The sequence below is a fragment of the Oncorhynchus clarkii genome, chromosome 32 (genome assembly GCF_045791955.1).
Source record: "Oncorhynchus clarkii lewisi isolate Uvic-CL-2024 chromosome 32, UVic_Ocla_1.0, whole genome shotgun sequence".
In the NCBI taxonomy this organism is placed as follows: domain Eukaryota; kingdom Metazoa; phylum Chordata; class Actinopteri; order Salmoniformes; family Salmonidae; genus Oncorhynchus; species Oncorhynchus clarkii.
Genome location: NC_092178.1, coordinates 8,814,394 through 8,833,930, shown reverse-complemented (window position 1 = coordinate 8,833,930; position 19,537 = coordinate 8,814,394). Strand labels below are relative to the sequence as shown.

At 44.9% G+C, this 19,537-nt stretch overlaps 1 pseudogene; it reads right to left on the bottom strand.

The window, feature by feature from the left end:
• Positions 1-4,269: 4,269 nt before the first annotated feature.
• LOC139392143 (E3 ubiquitin-protein ligase TRIM71-like) overlaps positions 4,270-19,537 on the bottom strand; it is a 43,222-nt pseudogene continuing 27,954 nt past the window's right edge.

Genomic DNA, 19,537 nt, shown 5'->3' with positions numbered 1-19,537 from the left:
CAACAAAAAAAAACAAAAAAGGATCAAAAACAAAAAGTTTCAAATACATGTAAGAGTGAAAACCTTAAAGATAGAATTTTGTCATTTTTTAAAATTAAAATGTAAAAGATTGCAGACCTTTTCCATATAGTAATACTGAAACACGTCGACAGATCATATCGGTGACACGCCTGTGGGTTCTAAGCAGCAGGGTCTGAGGCCTGTAATGTGCTAATGTCTCCGGTCTATTACCGTGCAACAAGCAGGCTTATTACCGTGCAACAAGCAGGCTTATTACCGTGCAACACGCAGGCTTATTACCGTGCAACAAACAGGCTTATTACCGTGCAATAAACAGGCTTATTACCGTGCAACAAACAGGCTTATTACCGTGCAACAAACAGGCTTATTATCGTGCAACAAACAGGCTTATTACCGTGCAATAAACAGGCTTATTACCGTGCAACAAACAGGCTTATTACCGTGCAATAAACAGGCTTATTAACTCGTAATAAACATCTTATTCACGCAATGTGTTCCTACACACACACACACACATACCAGACTTTTTTGCATTGTCAAAGAGTGAGTTTTCAAATAAGTTAGTACCAACCAACATTGTGCTAACTCTTCGGTACACACTTCTAAGATGTTCTTACTGAGGAGAACCTGTGCTGATATTAGAGGTAATTATTGTAGGTCTAAAGGGGGTATGATGAAGGCCTCAAATTAGCTAACGGTGACGTCGCCATCTTTCTCACTGTTGGCCAATCCGGTTACAGCTCTACTGAGGTGACGCAAAAAAAGGGGGGGGGGGGGGGGGGTCAGCCCACATAAGTGCATCCAATCAAAGCACAAACACTAATATCTATGATATAATGGTCCAATGACATTCACCGTCTATGACAGTGTCATCCCGACGCCAACTCCATTTTGACACCAAACTCCCACAAATATATTTTTTGGCACAATGCTCTGATCTTCGCTATTTGATTTCTCCATATGATTAAAAGGCATAATGCACCACAATGCTAAACAGACCACTCATGGACACAATGTGGAGAGATGGCCATTTGTAACTTGTAATTTTACATGAAAAGGAGCCACCAGGATTAAGATCTTTGGTCCAACAGGTGACAGGTAAACGTTACATGATTTAAAGTGTGAGTTGAGGTAAAAGTAACGAGGTATGTTTAAAAAAAATACAAATAAAGACTAACTTAAAGGTACCGTACAAGTACAAGAGGTACAGTATAAACTTAAAGGTCTGGAAACTGAAGTGTACAGTACAAGAGACCTGATGTTTAGAAGTTACTAGTCAAAATATTTGAAGAGGTAGGCCATATATATATATATATATATATATATACATATATATACATATATATACATACACACATACATACATACACACACACAGTTGAAGTTTACATACACTTAGGTTGGAGTCATTAAAACTAATTTTTCAACCACTCCACACATTTCTTGTTATTGAACTATAGTTTTGACAAGTCGGTTAGGACATCTACTTTGTGCATGACACAAGAGTCATTTTCCCAATAATTGTTTACAGACAAATTATTTCACTGTGTCACAATTCCAGTGGGTCAGAAGTATACATACACTAAGTTGACTGTGCCTTTCAACAGCTTGGAAAATTCTAGAAAATTATGTCATGGCTTTAGAACCTTCTGATAGGCTAATTGACATCATTTTAGTCAATTGGAGGTGTACCTGTGGATGTATTTCAAGGCCTACCTCAAAACTCAGTGCCTCTGTGCTTGACATCATGGGAAAATCAAAAGAAATCAGCCAAGACCTCAGAAAAGAAATTGTAGACCTACACAAGTCTACAAGTCTACACTGGTTCATCCTTGGGAGCAATTTACAAATGCCTGAAGGTACCACATTCATCTGTACAAAAAATAGTATGCAAGCATAAACACCATGGGACCACGCCGCCATACCGCTCAGGAAGGAGACGGGTTCAGTCTCCTAGAGATGAAGGTACTTTGGTGTGAAAAGTGCAAATCAATCCCAGAACAACAGCAAAGGACCTTGTGAAGATGCAGAAGGAAACAGGTACAAAAGTATCTATATCCACATTAAAACGAGTCCTATATCGACATAACCTGAAAGGCCACTCAGTAAGGAAGAAGCCACTGCTCCAAAACCGCCATAAAAAAGCCAGACTACGGTTTGCAACTGCACATGGGGACAAAGATCGTACTTTTTGGAGAAATGTCCTCTGGTCTGATGAAACAAAAATAGAACTGTTTGGCCAAAATGACCATCGCTATGTTTGGAGGAAAAAGGGGGAGGCTTGCAAGCCTAAGAACACCATCCCAACCGTGAAGCACGGGGGTGGCAGCATCATGTTGACAGGGAATTTTTTACTAGGATTAAATGTCAGGAATTGTGAAAAACTGAGTTTAAATGTTTTTGGCTCAGGTGTATGTAAACTTTCAACTTCAACTGATATACACATACACACACACACAGTATGTAACATGAGGCATTTAAAGTTAGGTAAAAGGTGTGTTGAGGTAGATTTGTAAAATTACATTTGTATGTTGATGAGGTCTGAGAATTGAGGTACTGTAGCCAGTAACTGGTTAAAGTAGGCTGTATTACAATTGAGTTGCACATAAGTAACTGTGAGAAATAAGAAAGTATATAAAAAAAAATTGAGGTATCTGACAGTTAAGGTAAACGATGGGATGTGAAAGTTTACGTAAATTAGGATTTAAAGTACAGGCCTGCACTTTCCACTGAGGTAAGAAGCTCAGTCAGAAACCAACTAATAAAACGCCCATACCGCTAGGCTAGACTACGCTAAAGTGGCTAACTTCACAAGAGAAAGGGAGATTTACAACCCCTACAAAAAGGTCCACCACAGGTGATAAATCAGGAATCTGTTTGCACTCAATGGTTAAATGGTTTGAGATGCTAATGCTAAATAAGGGTTGCTAGACATGAAGCAGTGTCACGTTAGCATGGGTGGTGGAGCTAGATTGAACCTCTCAGGGGTGTGAGATGGAAAGTGGCCTGGAAAGATACTCTTTGGTTGCTGTGAGATATGGGTTTTTTTTCAGACCTTTCTACAACGTTCTCCTCAGGAAGTAGGCTTGAAAGGTACTTCCATTTTAAAAGCTAAAAGTAGGCCTTATATTCTTCTTCTCCCCATTGACAGTGCTTTGAACGGATCTTTTTGGTGACAGCTGGTGAGCGTTTTAGACCTCCAACATAAATGATTAAACAACTAAATGTCTTCAATGGGACTTGTTGTTCTTTCGATGCCAAACATACAGTTAGCCGAAATTCTACCTTTGGTTGACTCCACTAGCTGGTCTCTAGACCTCCATCTTTTCGAGGTCTGGTCAGCATGCACATGTTCCGGAACACTCTCTCTCCGGCATTTCAGAATGGGCGTCAATAACTAGGGTGGGGCAGTGATGTCAGAAGGGGGTTGGATTAAATCCTAGCCCCCAAGAGCCAATCAGTGCCCCACAATTCAACCACACAGGATCATTCTGATTTCTGATTGGCTCTCACTCCTGTGGACAGCCAATCAAGATGCCTGCTTTCTGGAGGCATTGCTATCCTTCCGCATCATTCACAACGAATGTCACTCAAACAGAATTCTTTATCAATCTACTAATCAACAACCAATACATCCTGATAACTCCTGATAAACTTCTAAAATACTTTGGTGGGCCCTCCGTTTGAGAGTACACAAATGCTGTTTGTTTTTTCACATTGATTTTCATAATTTTTCTCCTCATAATCAGACCAGCTTGCTGACGCCTGAAAGGAATCAACAATGTTCAATTGATAATTGGATACTTTGGGACAGAAAAGAGAATCTCCCCACAACAACGACTAGCTCATGTTTTCAACCAATCATCAAACTGCATCTGTCCCAGGTCAGACTCCCGGCGCCGCTGCGATCAATAAACCAGTCAAGCTAAAAGGAGATTCTTCTGGTCCATCTGGTACTGTGACCCGAGCTAACTAACACAGAGTCAGTCTAACGGGTTTGGCATTACATAAAATCCTCCGTTCTTACCTCTATTCCGTCGGTCTGCAGTGACACTGCACACGGAGAGATGAGGGGGACATGCTAAACCAAGATCTACAGAACAAGCTACCCTAAACACCACTGAACACACTAGACTCCACTACAGGTCAGGTCAAAACGTCTTTTCATTTTAAATAAAAAAAGTTACTTTTTTTATGTTCTTCTTTGTAAAACTTGACAGACTTAGAGTAGACCTCTGCTCGGAGAGGGTGAGTACATTCATTAAGAACTGGTTGAGGTAGGTGGCGGAGCAGAGGGTTCAATATTTCAAGAAAAAGTGAGAAAAATCCCTGAGAAGGCGACGTGATGAGAGTTGAGAGAGAGCAATTCAGATAGAAGAGAGGGAAATCGTGATCTCTTCCTTGTTACTTTCACTACTGATTATCAACTAGTCTTAGTGGTCCCCTTTGTCATACAGTATACCACAGGAATCTGATTACACAGACTAAAACCTAAAAAATAAAAATAATTTAAAAACAAACAAATTCACTTCCCCTTAATTTGTAATAACGCATTTCTACCTGCTCTGATTATCTCTCTTTAAACTGTCCTCTTTGTGTCTGTTTGTTGAATCCTTTTCCTAGCTCTTCAATTTCCTCTCCCTAACAGAGAAACGGAGAGAAAACAGAGCGAGAGAAAGAAAGCGAAAAGCGATTAGAACTTGAGGATGCGGTTGTTTCCGAAGTCGACGACCACGATGACTCCGTCAGGCGTCACGGCAACACCGGAGGGGCGGTCCATCTGTCCGAAGCCACTGCCATGGGTGCCAAATTTGCATAAGAAGTTCCCGTTGGGCTCGAACACCTGCACACGGTGGTTCCTCGAGTCGGCAACGATGATCCGGTTCTCCTGGTCCACCGCTATGCCCTGGGGACGCAGGAACTTCCCGTTACCGGTACCCTCGGAGCCCAGGAACCGGGCAGATTGGCAATCTGGCCGAATCACCAGCAGACGGTGATTGTTGAAGTCGGTGACGACCAGGTGGTCCTCATGGTTAAAGGCGACACCCCGCGGCGAGTCAAAGTGTTTCCAGAGGGTGCCCTCAAAGCCGTACTTGTTGATGAACGAGCCATCAGGGCCAAAGAGCTGGACGCGGTGGTTCCTGGTGTCAGAGACCAAGATCTTCCCCGCAGAGTTCACTGCCACATCCCAGGGGTAGTTGAACTGACCGTTCTACAATAGAGTGCAGTAGAATATAGTTATTAGTTCAGCTCTGATGAGTGTGTGTACGTGTACTATACTACTGTACGTGAGAGAGCGCACGATTGAAAGAGTTTTGTACCTTAGTGCCCTTCTCGCCGAACTTCAGCATAAACTTTCCGTCAAAGGTGAACACCTGCACACGGTGGTTATCTTTGTCCGTTACGATGATCTGCTGTTGGCTGTCGCACGCCACGCCCGCTGGACGATCAAACTGACCGGGGCGAGAGCCCAGGGAGCCAAACTTGTGGTGGAAGGCACCGCACGGCTTGAAGATCTGGACAGTAGGAGGTAGTCGCAGAAGAAAGGAAATAATTAAAGAGTCACTGTTCTAAAGATGGCTAGCTAAGGCAGTGTATACGCTATGCTTCACTGTTCTAAAGATGGCTAGCTAAGGCAGTGTATACGCTATGCTTCACTGTTCTAAAGATGGCTAGCTAAGGCAGTGTACACGCTATGCTTCACTGTTCTAAAGATGGCTAGCTAGGGCAGTGTACACGCTATGCTTCACTGTTTTAAAGGTTGCTAGCTAGGGCACTGTACACGCTATGCTTCACTGTTCTAAAGATGGCTAGCTAGGGCAGTGTACAAGCTATGCTTCACTGTTCTAAAGATGGCTAGCTAGGACACTGTACACGCTATGCTTCACTGTTCTAAAGACGGCTAGCTAGGACACTGTACACGCTATGCTTCACTGTTCTAAAGATGGCTAGCTAGGACACTGTACACGCTATGCTTCACTGTTCTAAAGATGGCTAGCTAGGGCAGTGTACACGCTATGCTTCAGCTCTCAAGAAGAGGGCTACTGAGAGACAGATAGCTGGCAAGTTAAAAGCAAACAAACTGACACTGATTTAGCAAGAGTTAGCTTGCTAGCATCATAAAACCATTTCTCCTTAGGATAACGGCTGAGTCAACACCAACCCACGACATGAAATTAATGAAACCCACCTGTACTCGGTTGTTACTGCGGTCGGCCACCACCACGTATCCCTCTTTGTCCACACTGATGCCCCAGGGACGACACAGCTGACCGTCACCCTCCCCCTCACTGCCAAACGTAGACACCGGTGAACCCAGAGCCCCGTAGCGTCGCCCAGACTTCACCAGTACCTGGAACACAGGCAGGGAGAATGCTACTTAGCATTTCATCCTATCTACAGCCATTTTCAAGTTGTATTACTTTGTTGTTGCTTAAGAGATGTGCATAGAATATGTTGGAGTGTAAATATATTACTTGGTTGTTACATTTATTATAATACTATACATTTTACCTTGAAGGGGCTGCCCATGATGTGCTGGTTACAGACCAGAACTGACACCAAATCTTCTCCCTCAGTCTTGGGCAAGTAGCTGACCGTGTACGACCCGTTCTGGTTGTCACACACCTCCGCAGCAGTCAGGTTACCATCCGCCGCTGCCATCACCACCGCTGACACTGCGTCACCGCCCGAGAGGCAGGGCTCCCTGTCGTGGTCGTAGCCAATTACGGTGAAGGAGGCGGTCTTGCCACGGAGTGCGGTCTTTAGGCCCTCGCCGTGAGCTTTGGTGACGGGAGCGAACGCTCCGCTACTGATCAACCCCATGGACTGGATGGCTATGTACAGGGCCTGGTGAAGATAATATTATCAATAATACTATTAATATGCCATGAACTAGGGACAAGTGGAAATAGCAACATTAATATAATGTATATGAAATTGGCTGACATGTCGATAATTCCAGTCATCCGAAGAGCCACAAGAGTCTCTAACCCCTCTCACTTGGTCTGGAGGGGCGAACAAGAACCTGTTATTTACCTGGTCTGGAGGGGCGAACAGGAACCTGTTATTTACCTGTTCTGGAGGGGCGAACAGGAACCTGTTATTTACCTGTTCTGGAGGGGCGAACAGGAACCTGTTATTTACCTGTTCTGGAGGGGTGAACATTAAACGATCATCCTCCTGTGGCTGCAGCAGGCCTCTGAGAGACTTCAGCTCCTGGATCTGAGTCAGCATGCGCTCTCTGGCCAGCAGCACATCCAGGTGACAACCCTCATCCAGCACCTGGTGAGTTATGAGGTGAGGAGACATGGATGCCATAGTTAGCAATAGTCATGAATGACTTTCAACATAGTATTTATAAACCTGGCACCCCAGCCCCTCCTCCGGACATGCATCTTTTAACATACCTGAGTGACTGCTGTGATGGTGCTGTCGAGCTTGGTCAGGTTCTGATGCAGCTTCTCTACCTGCAGGTACAGGGACTTGGCTTTCAGCTGTTGGATCTTCTCAACCTGGGAGAGGGAGGGAGAAGGGGGAGAGAGAGAGATTCATTCATGTGGGTATACAAGTATGGGCAAATCCAGCAATGTGAAAACAGCAGTTTGTTAAATCTCAGATTGTTGTAGATCAGTGTACAGGTTACAGTGGGATATTGGACATATAGTGACAGCAGTGACTAACAGACAAAACAGGCCATTCAACAGGGGGATGAAGGTTGTGAGGTGAATCAAAAGCTAGGGGTTAACATTACTACACAACACTTACAAGTTCAACCTGTCTGGTTCCATGTTAAAGGGAAGGACTAAACCCCCAGCCTGTCTGGTTCCATGTTAAAGGGAAGGACTAAACCCCCAGCCTGTCTGGTTCCATGTTAAAGGGGAGGACTAAACCCCCAGCCTGTCTGGTTCCATGTTAAAGGGAGGGACTAAACCCCCAGCCTGTCTGGTTCCATGTTAAAGGGGAGGACTAAACCCCCAGCCTTTTTGGTTCCATGTTAAAGGGAAGGACTAAACCCCCAGCCTGTCTGGCTCCATGTTAAAGGGAAGGACTAAACCCCCAGCCTGTCTGGATCCATGTTAAAGGGAAGGACTAAACCCCCAGCCTGTCTGGTTCCATGTTAAAGGGAAGGACTAAACCCCCAGCCTGTCTGGATCCATGTTAAAGGGAAGGACTAAACCCCCAGTCTGTCTGGTTCCATGTTAAAGGGGAGGACTAAACCCCCAGCCTGTCTGGATCCATGTTAAAGGGAGGGACTAAACCCCCAGCCTGTCTGGATCCATGTTAAAGGGAGGGACTAAACCCCCAGCCTGTCTGGTTCCATGTTAAAGGGAAGGACTAAACCCCCAGCCTGTCTGGATCCATGTTAAAGGGAAGGACTAAACCCCCAGCCTGTCTGGTTCCATGTTAAAGGGAAGGACTAAACCCCCAGCCTGTCTGGATCCATGTTAAAGGGAAGGACTAAACCCCCAGCCTGTCTGGTTCCATGTTAAAGGGAAGGACTAAACCCCCAGCCTGTCTGGTTCCATGTTAAAGGGAAGGACTAAACCCCCAGCCTGTCTGGATCCATGTTAAAGGGGAGGACTAAACCCCCAGCCTGTCTGGATCCATGTTAAAGGGAAGGACTAAACCCCCAGCCTGTCTGGTTCCATGTTAAAGGGAAGGACTAAACCCCCAGCCTGTCTGGTTCCATGTTAAAGGGGAGGACTAAACCCCCAGCCTGTCTGGATCCATGTTAAAGGGAGGGACTAAACCCCCAGCCTGTCTGGTTCCATGTTAAAGGGAAGGACTAAACCCCCAGCCTGTCTGGATCCATGTTAAAGGAAAGGACTAAACCCCCAGTCATTTTTTATTTTACCTTTATTTAACTAGGCAAGTCAGTTAAGAACAAATTCTTATTTTCAATGATGGCCTAGGAACAGTGGGTTAACTGACCTAGGAACAGTGGGTTAACTGCCTGTTGAGGGGAAGAACGACAGATTTGTACCTTGTCAGCTCGTAACCTTCCGGTTACTAGTTCAACCCTCTAACCACTAGGCTACCCTGCCGTCCCATGAGCCATAAACACAAACACAACGCAATAGAAAAGGCATAAGTCATGTGGGCGGACAGGGAGAATCAGGACAGTGAAGTGTGTATACAAACATGTAGAACACGTCTACTGTAAAAACACCTTCCCTTCAAAACACGTTAGTCAAACAGTGACAGCACCTGTCGGATGAGCCCTCTAACCACCTAAATATATGAGTGAGTGAGAGAGAGAGAAAGAGACTGAAAGAGAGAGAGAGAGAGAGAGAGAGAGAGAGAGAGAGAGAGAGAGAGAGAGAGAGAGAGAGAGAGAGAGAGAGAGAGAAAGAGACTGAAAGAGACTGAAAGAGACAAAGAGAGAGAGAGAGAGAAAGAGACTGAAAGAGAAAGAGAGAGAGAGAGAGAGAGAGAGAACAGAGAGAGACTGAAAGAGAAAGAGAGAGACTGAAAGAGAAAGAGAGAGACTGAAAGAGAAAGAGAGAGACTGAAAGAGAAAGAGAGAGACTGAAAGAGAAAGAGAGAAAAAGACAGACAGACAGACAGACAGACAGACAGACAGACAGACAGACAGACAGACAGACAGACAGACAGACAGACAGACAGACAGACAGACAGACAAGACAGACAGACAGACAGAGATGTATGAGAGAGAGAGAGAGAGAGGGACAGAGACAAACACACCAACACAGATGGAGAAAAGCGTACCTTCCAGAGTAGCTGACTCTCTCTGTCCTCCAAAGCTTTCAGGTGTCTGAGGACCACGTTCTTCACCTCTGTCTGGACCACCTTGGCCTTGATGTCTACCTGCTCTGCTATGGCCTGGATCTTCTCCATACTCAACTAGAACAGGGGATATTAGGGTTAGAAATAACACACACCACCTTGATCTCTAGGATACAGGACCAATTATGGGGTATAGGGTCAAAACCTATTATACCACTGGACCCTCGCCATTCTCAGATTAACAAGAACTAACCAGGTTAAAAAACACCCACATAAACACTTCTAGCCAGCTATGACAAAATCTTTTAACTATTTTTCCAGACAAAAAACTAAATAACGAGAAGCCTAAAAAAAAAAAAAAATGTTTTTTAAAAACTAAACGAGAGGAAAAGTCCACGTGACACTAATCAACATTCAAATGAACATGGATCTCCTTTCCATCTGTTTTGTCCATGCCGTCTGCAGAATATCTAATGCAATCAATCCACTCATTGGCCAATAACGTCTTTCAGTTCCACGGGCTCCTTCCAAACACACAGCTCATTTCAATCCCTGGTGTCTGTTTTGAACTGATGCACAGCCAGCCAGGAAACAATTGTTCAAAACAATAAGTTATTTGATCAACTTTGCTTTCATATAGGCACATTTTTTTTGCGCTGATCACATCAGAAGCTCCATTTTGCAGGGAAAGTTCAGATTCTGCCCCCTTTCAAGGAAATCACTTATTTACCCAGTTCCAATGGTTACGATGAGAAAATAAGATTGATGGTTTAACCTGTAGCCAAGCTGTACAGGGCTGTGAAAAAGTATGTGCCCCCTTTCTAATTTTCTCTACTTTTGCATATTTTGTTACTAGATGTAAGTCAGATCTTCAACCTAAACCTCATGTTAGATAAAGGGAACCTGAGTGAACAAATAACACAGCAATGACATACTTATTTCTTAAACAAAGTTGTGCACCACCCAATGCCCCTGTGTAAAAAAGTAATTGCCCCCTTACACTCAGTAACTGGTTGTGCCACCTTTAGCTGCAATGACTTCAACCAACCACTTCCTGTAGTTTAAATCAATCTCTCATGTCGCTGTGAAGGAATTTTGGCCCACTCTTCCATACAGAACTGCCTGTTTCAAGCCCTGCCACAACATCTTAATTAGGATTAGCTCTGGACTAGGCCTTTCCAAAACGTGTTGCTTTTTAACAATTTTCATGTAGACTTGATTGTGTGTTTAGGATCGTGGTCTTGCTGCGTGACCCAGATACTCTTCAGTTCACAGGCGGATGGTCTGAAATTCTCCTGTAGAATTCTCTGATACAGAGCAGACTTCATGCTTCCTGTTTGGTTTTCGCCAGACATAATGGGACTCCAAAAACATTCTACTTTTGACTCATCTGTCCATCCAAGAGTCTTGACGATCATTCAAATGCTTTTTTTGGCAAACTTGAGTAAACTTTTTTGGATGAGATGGGTCCCATAATGTCTGGTGAAAACCAAAAACACTGCATTCCACATTATGAACCTCATACCAACGGTCAAGCATGGTGGTGGTAGTGTGATGGTTTGGGGATGCTTTGCTGCCTCAGGACCTGGACGACTTGCCATGAACTCTGCTCTGTGTCAGAGAATTGTACAGGAGAATGTCAGGCCATCTGTCAGGGAGCTGAAGCTGAAGTGTAGCTGGGTCATGCAGCAAGACAACGATCCAAAACACACAATCAAGTCTACATGAAAATGGGGAAAAGGCAACATATTTGAAGTTTTGGAATGGCCTAGTCAAAGTCCAGACCTAATCCGAATTAACAATCTTGTGGCAGGACATGAAACAAGCAGTTTACGCTAAAAAAAACACAAAATGTCATTGAGTTAAAGCAGTTCTGTATGGAAGAGTGGGACAAAATTCCTCCACAGCGACGTGAGAGACTGTTCAACAACTACAGGAAGTGGTTGGTTGGAGTCATTTCAGCTTAAGGAGGCACAACCAGTTACTGAGTGTAAGGGGGCAATTACTTCTCACACAGGGGGATTGGATGTTGCATAACTTTGTTAATTAAATAAATACAATACAAATAACAAAAAGTATATATACTTAAACTCAGGTTCCTTTTATCTAATATCAGGTCTTTGTTAATGATCTGATAACATTCGGTAGCAAACATACAGAAAATCAGAAAGTGGCACTGAATAACCTCTTTCCCCTCAAATTCAACTGGGGAACTCGAAGCCAGCTCCACTGCTTTAAAATCCCCTCTAATTCAACTGGGGAACTCGAAGCCAGCTCCACTGCTTTAAAATCCCCTCTAATTCAACTGGGGAACTCGAAGCCAGCTCCACTGCTTTAAAATCCCCTCTAATTCAACTGGGGAACTCGAAGCCAGCTCCACTGCTTTAAAATCCCCTCTAATTCAACTGGGGAACTCGAAGCCAGCTCCACTGCTTTAAAATCCCCTCTAATTCAACTGGGGAACTCGAAGCCAGCTCCACTGCTTTAAAATCCCCTCTAATTCAACTGGGGAACTCGAAGCCAGCTCCACTGCTTTAAAATCCCCTCTAATTCAACTGGGGAACTCGAAGCCAGCTCCACTGCTTTAAAATCCCCTCTAATTCAACTGGGGAACTCGAAGCCAGCTCCACTGCTTTAAAATCCCCTCTAATTCAACTGGGGAACTCGAAGCCAGCTCCACTGCTTTAAAATCCCCTTTAACCAGTTCCTGATTTAGACCTGGGACACCAGGTGGGTGATTCCCCTCTAATCAGGGCCTGATTTAGACCTGGGACACCAGGTAGGTGATTCCCCTCTAATCAGGGACTGGTTTAGACCTGGGACACCAGGTGGGTGATTCCCCTCTAACCAGGGCCTGATTTAGACCTGGGACACCAGGTGGGTGATTCCCCTCTAATCAGGGCCTGGTTTAGACCTGGGACACCAGGTGGGTGATTCCCCTCTAATCAGGGACTGACTTAGACCTGGGACACCAGGTGGGTGTAATTAATTACTAGGTAGAACAGACACCAGCAGCCTCCGGACCTCGTAGGGGTAAGAGTGATATGGCTAATTATGACTGACATTGGTTACAGTCTACCACAATAGAAATATCGGCAGCTAAGGTTTACAAGGGGATAGGAGGCCTTGTTGCACAAGGTTATCTGTGCACATGATGGAAGTTACGAGGTACATATTCTTTAAATGGAGAAGGAAACGACTGACTTAAACTAGACTAAAATTGCCCAGGGTTTTAGTCAACTGATAATAACTAAAACTAACGAAGGACGAAATGACTAAAATGTGACGAAGGATAAAATATACATCTTAAAACAAAATCTAAAATAACTGCTAAAATGAAAACTGCAGCAGGGTAACAGAATAAAACAGGAGTTTGAGTTATCACACAGCACTTCCTGGGTGGCCAATAGTCAACTCCACAGGAATATCAACTACGTTATGCATGAAACAGGAAGTGGCCTGGATATATGACTTAAAGACAGGTTATATGACCATCTCATGTGACCAGGTACCTGCTCTGTTATGACACACTAAAATACAGGAAGTAGACAGTACACAGGAAATCTTAGGATTACCACATAACCTCACACCCCTCCTAACATTAAGGGGTAAACACCAACTCCTCACTTCACTCATCTTATTCAACATTAGGGGCGGCAGGTAGCCTAGTGGTTAGAGTGTAGGGACGGCAGGTACCCTAGTGGTTAGAGTGTAGGGGCGGCAGGTAGCCTAGTGGTTAGAGTGTAGGGGCGGCAGGTAGCCTAGTGGTTAGAGTGTAGGGGCGGCAGGTACCCTAGTGGTTAGAGTGTAGGGACGGCAGGTAGCCTAGTGGTTAGAGTGTAGGGGCGGCAGGTAGCCTAGTGGTTAGAGTGTAGGGACGGCAGGTAGCCTAGTGGTTGGAGTGTAGGGGCGGCAGGTAGCCTAGTAGGCAACAACATCTCCTCCCCGCTGATCCTCAACACTGGGGCCCCACAAGGGTGCGTTCTGAGCCCTCTCCTGTACTCCCTGTTCACCCACGACTGCGTGGCCACGCACGCCTCCAACTCAATCATCAAGTTTGCGGACGACACAACAGTGGTAGGCTTGATTACCAACAACGACGAGACGGCCTACAGGGAGGAGGTGAGGGCCCTCGGAGTGTGGTGTCAGGAAAATAACCTCACACTCAACGTCAACAAAACTAAGGAGATGATTGTGGACTTCAGGAAACAGCAGAGGGAACACCCCCCTATCCACATCGATGGAACAGTAGTGGAGAGGGTAGCAAGTTTTAAGTTCCTCGGCATACACATCACAGACAAACTGAATTGGTCCACTCACACAGACAGCGTGGTGAAGAAGGTGCAGCAGCGCCTCTTCAACCTCAGGAGGCTGAAGAAATTCGGCTTGTCACCAAAAGCACTCACAAACTTCTACAGATGCACAATCGAGAGCATCCAGGCGGGCTGTATCACCGCCTGGTACGGCAACTGCTCCGCCCTGAACCGTAAGGCTCTCCAGAGGGTAGTGAGGTCTGCACAACGCATCACCGGGGGCAAACTACCTGCCCTCCAGGACACCTACACCACCCGATGTCACAGGAAGGCCATAAAGATCATCAAGGACATCAACCACCCGAGCCACTGCCTGTTCACCCCGCTATCATCCAGAAGGCGAGGTCAGTACAGGTGCATCAAAGCTGGGACCGAGAGACTGAAAAACAGCTTCTATCTCAAGGCCATCAGACTGTTAAACAGCCACCACTAACATTGAGTGGCTGCTGCCAACACACTGACACTGACTCAACTCCAGCCACTTTAATAATGGGAATTGATGGGAAATTATGTAAATATATCACTAGCCACTTTAAACAATGCTACCTTATATAATGTTACTTACCCTACATTATTCATCTCATATGCATACGTATATACTGTACTCTATATCATCGACTGTATCCTTATGTAATACATGTATCACTAGCCACTTTAACTATGCCACTTTGTTTACATACTCATCTCATATGTATATACTGTACTCGATACCATCTACTGTATCTTGCCTATGCTGCTCTGTACCATCACTCATTCATATATCCCAATGTACATATTCTTTATCCCCTCACACTGTGTACAAGACAGTAGTTTTGGAATTGTTAGTTAGATTACTTGTTGGTTATTACTGCATTGTCGGAACTAGAAGCACAAGCATTTCACTACACTCGCATTAACATCTGCTAACCATGTGTATGTGACAAATAAAATTTGATTTGATTTGGTTAGAGTGTAGGGACGGCAGGTAGCCTAGTGGTTAGAGTGTAGGGACGGCAGGTAGCCTAGTGGTTAGAGTGTAGGGGCGGCAGGTAGCCTAGTGGTTAGAGTGTAGGGGCGGCAGGTACCCTAGTGGTTAGAGTGTAGGGACGGCAGGTAGCCTAGTGGTTAGAGTGTAGGGACGGCAGGTAGCCTAGTGGTTAGAGTGTAGGGACGGCAGGTAGCCTAGTGGTTAGAGTGTAGGGGCGGCAGGTAGCCTAGTGGTTAGAGTGTAGGGGCGGCAGGTAGCCTAGTGGTTAGAGTGTAGGGACGGCAGGTAGCCTAGTGGTTAGAGTGTAGGGGCGGCAGGTAGCCTAGTGGTTAGAGTGTAGGGACGGCAGGTAGCCTAGTGGTTAGAGTGTAGGGGCGGCAGGTACTCTAGTGGTTAGAGTGTAGGGACGGCAGGTAGGCTAGTGGTTAGAGTGTAGGGGCGGCAGATAGCCTAGTGGTTAGAGTGTAGGGACGGCAGGTAGCCTAGTGGTTAGAGTGTAGGGACGGCAGGTAGCCTAGTGGTTAGAGTGTAGGGGCGGCAGGTAGCCTAGTGGTTAGAGTGTAGGGGCGGCAGGTAGCCTAGTGGTTGGAGTGTAGGGACGGCAGGTAGCCTAGTGGTTGGAGTGTAGGGACGGCAGGTAGCCTAATGGTTAGAGTGTAGGGACGGCAGGTAGCCTAGTGGTTAGAGTGTTGGGTCAGTAACCGAAAGGTTGCTGGATCGAATTTGGAGCTGAGAAGGTAAAAATCTGGAATTCTGCCCCTGAACAAGGCAGTTACCCCGGTAGGCCGTCAAATAAGAATTTGTCCTTAACTGACTAGCCTAGTTAAATAAAGTTTAAATAAATAAAACATATTTAGCAGTGGCCTTTGAAGTCAAGAGTGTGAGATAGGAGCTAGAGGTAGTGTCACTGTTGTTCTCACTGTATATGAGAGGACAGTGACATTTTAAGAAAACTGCTAAAGTTTTGTAGAAACTTCAATGTCAAGGGGACCTAATGGAAATAGTTTGGCTTCATTGTCAAAAAGCATTAAGTTGACTTTCAAAACACATTAAATTCGAGATTTCTTTCTATATTTTTTTGTAATTTATGTCTCTCCCTCTCGTTCCTTTCTATCACTTACGTTACACTCTCTGTTTTCCTCTGAGTTGGGTGGTTAGAGGGTGGTCTGGACCCCACAGGGCCGAGGGGGGAGGGATCCTTTGTGACATTACCCAGAGAGAGAGGGGGGGGGGGGGGGGGTCAAAAGTCACACAAATCCCCCTGAGGTCATTGACCTCCTGACCCATGGCTGAAGACCCTCCCCCTGGGCAGCAGGGTCCCTTCTCCCGCTGGCCATTTGGGACAGACCGCTAAAGGGTCAGTTATAATCGGGACGTCTGGAGAGAACAGCAGGAAGGGAGGGGTGGGGCTTCATCAATACTGACATAGAGAGCGAGAGAGCAAGGGGGAAGATGGAGAGGGGGAGAGAGGAAAAAGATAGCGTGAGAGCAATAGGAGAGAGAGAGAGAGAGAGAGAGAGAAAGATTTGGCACCAAAACGTAAGCTCAAATGTGTAACTAAGGACATTTCATCATTTAACTGTTTAGTGCCCATATTATTGTGAAATAAGGCTGATGCTGGTCCGTGGCAGGCCAATACAGCAGCAGCTTGGGACACAAAGGAGGTCAAACTGGCCAATAAGAAAGCAGCATACTCAACCAGCAGGTCACAAGTTCAGGGTCGGAGGTCATGGGAGATAATGGGTGTGGAGTGGGCGGAAATATCCTGCCCAGAGAAAGAGTGTGTGTGTGTGTGTGTGTGTGTGTGTGTGTCTGTCCCAAGTTCTGTATCAGGAGATAGAGGGACTAGGCGGTGGTTGAACAGTGACAATGTGCACAGTTATGACGTAATATAACCTTGGCTTGCTGAACTAGATCATGTTTCAGGGTTACGCTGAGTCCTGACCAGGGTCAGACACGCACCTTCCAGGGCGATTACACAACATCTCACACTTCCTGTTAACTCTGGTTTCCAGGAAGTACTGTAACAAAGCATCTCATTCAGCAACATACCCACCCGTATCAAAACCATTCTCAACAGATCATGGGGAGGGAATGTAACTGTGAATGTCTCGGGAATCCATTACAGACAGCCCTTTATCACAATAAAGGATTCGTTTCTTAAGAGGAACGCTTTTCTTAAAACCCATAGAACTAGAATGAATGAATACTATTTATGTGTACTATTTATGTGTAAAGAGTTCTCAGTGCCAGCTGATTGTCAGTGAGCGCGTGGTTGTGAGGGAAGACATGGGTAGCAACACCGTGACTGAATAGATCATTTAACATTATTAGTACCGTTTCCCTTTTCTCGTGAGTAACGTCTTCTAGTGACCACTGCTGCTAGAGACAACACAGAGTCAGAGAATCTATTTACTCTACAAGCATTTACATAGAGATAATATGTTCCTCTCTCTCTCTCTTTTCTCGTGAGTAACGTCTTCTAGTGACCACTGCTAGAGACAACACAGAGTCAGAGAATCTATTTATTCTACAAGCATTTACATAGAGATAATATGTTCCTCTCTCTCTCTGTGTGTGTGTGTGTGTGTGTGTGTGAGAAAGAGAAGGATGGAAGGGTCTAAGATTCTATTCCTAGATGACCTTTCCCCTTCCTCTCCTCCCTTCCCTGTCACTCCCCTTTGACCCCCGTCACCCTAGGTGACCCCCCCCCCTTCCTGGGCCAGCTGGGTACCTCTAACCACAGGCTTCAGTGCAGCCTAAAGGAGAGTGTGGATGATATGCAGAATATCCCACATTTCTGAACCGGTAATGTGGGTCAAAAAATACCACAGATGCTTTGAGACACAGACATGCTCACCTGTACAGCCTGTCTTCCTTGCTGTGCGTCGGCCAGTAGCTGGATGATGATGTCTCTGGAGTCCTGGACAGCGTCCTGTAGATAGACCAAGCTGTGGCCCATGTGTCTGCCCACACTACACTCCCTACAGATAGGCACAGAGCACGTCTCACAGAAAAACAGAAACACCTAAACGAGAGAGGGAGAGAGAGAGAGAGAGAGTTCATTCAATCCTCCTATCAAAACTTGATCAAAAAGAAAACATACATTAGAATATATTATTTAAAAGGGTTTGAGTGCTTTAATATGTTAAACAATGAACTGTGATGGTGAGTATATAAGATCAGAAACCAGAATGTTTTTTTATTGACGTGTACATTTCTGCAGCGCATGTTTGATTGAACACCTCGCCTGGTTCTCTTCAGGCTCAGAGGGGTGACATTGAGATGAGACCGGGCATTCTGGGGCTTTACGGATCAATAGACCAAATCAGAGGACTTAATGTGCGCACATACACACACACACACACACACACACGGTTCTTAAACCGTGTGTGTATCAACAACTAGTCATTACAAAATGCATTGATCAATCTGTAATACTAAACACAATCACATTTCAATGAATAAGAAATATTAATAGTTCATGTTGACTCATTAAGTCACACGTAACCATTAGCATGACACTAATTAAATATACGCCAAACATAAAATCTGAGAGCGACAGGGATCAATGTTGTCCAATGGGAGTAGAGCTGAGGGGAGGGGGTGGGAACAGCAATCAATCCATTGATAACAGCTACGGTCCCAGGGGGAGGCGTGATATAATGAGGCATGGGCACACTCCTGTCTGCTCCTTTAAGCCCCTCCCCTTTCTTTATTTTCTCCTCCCTCCAGCTCTTCTCCTCTTCTAGCCCCGCCTTCTTCAACCTCTCCAAAATTCCAAGGGGAGGGGTAGAACAAAGGGATGGAATGCAGCTGCATTTGGTGGAGGAGGGGAGGTATGGATTGTGGGATGGGTGAGGGTCTGACAGCAAGGCAAGTCTTACATCTCCGACCAAGGGTCTCAATCATCATTGTGGAGCGATTTTAGTGCCAAAAGAAAATTATTTTTAAATTCCATCATTTTCAAATTGTATTAGGATATTTAATTTGAAATAAATATTTTGGGATTTGTAATGCACAAATTGAATTCATAAACTGAACTTATATTTCATGATTTGAAACAGAATTTAATAAATATTTTGTTTAGTTAAAAAAATATTCAATTGAATATTGAATATTCAAATTCTATATTGATATATTCTGTTTTAATATGGTAGATATTGCATTAATTGCATCATGTTTACCAACTATCATTTCAAGTTTCATATTCAACTTCTCAGATGCATTCAGATTCAGTTTTCAAATTCAGGTCTCTAAATTCAGACTCAAAACCAGAGACAACATTCTGGTACTTTACCAGCCAGGAGAGGTAGAGGAGAACAGATAGAATCAAACTCTCTCTGTGGTAAAACAGACTTCTGGCGGTTTAGTACTAGCAAGTACTAGTTCCCCCTGGTTAAGCTCATACGGAGACTTGAGGAGACTCAGGACTCAAAAACAAAACGTGACCGCCCTCCTGAAGCATTTCAACACATGCTACTTG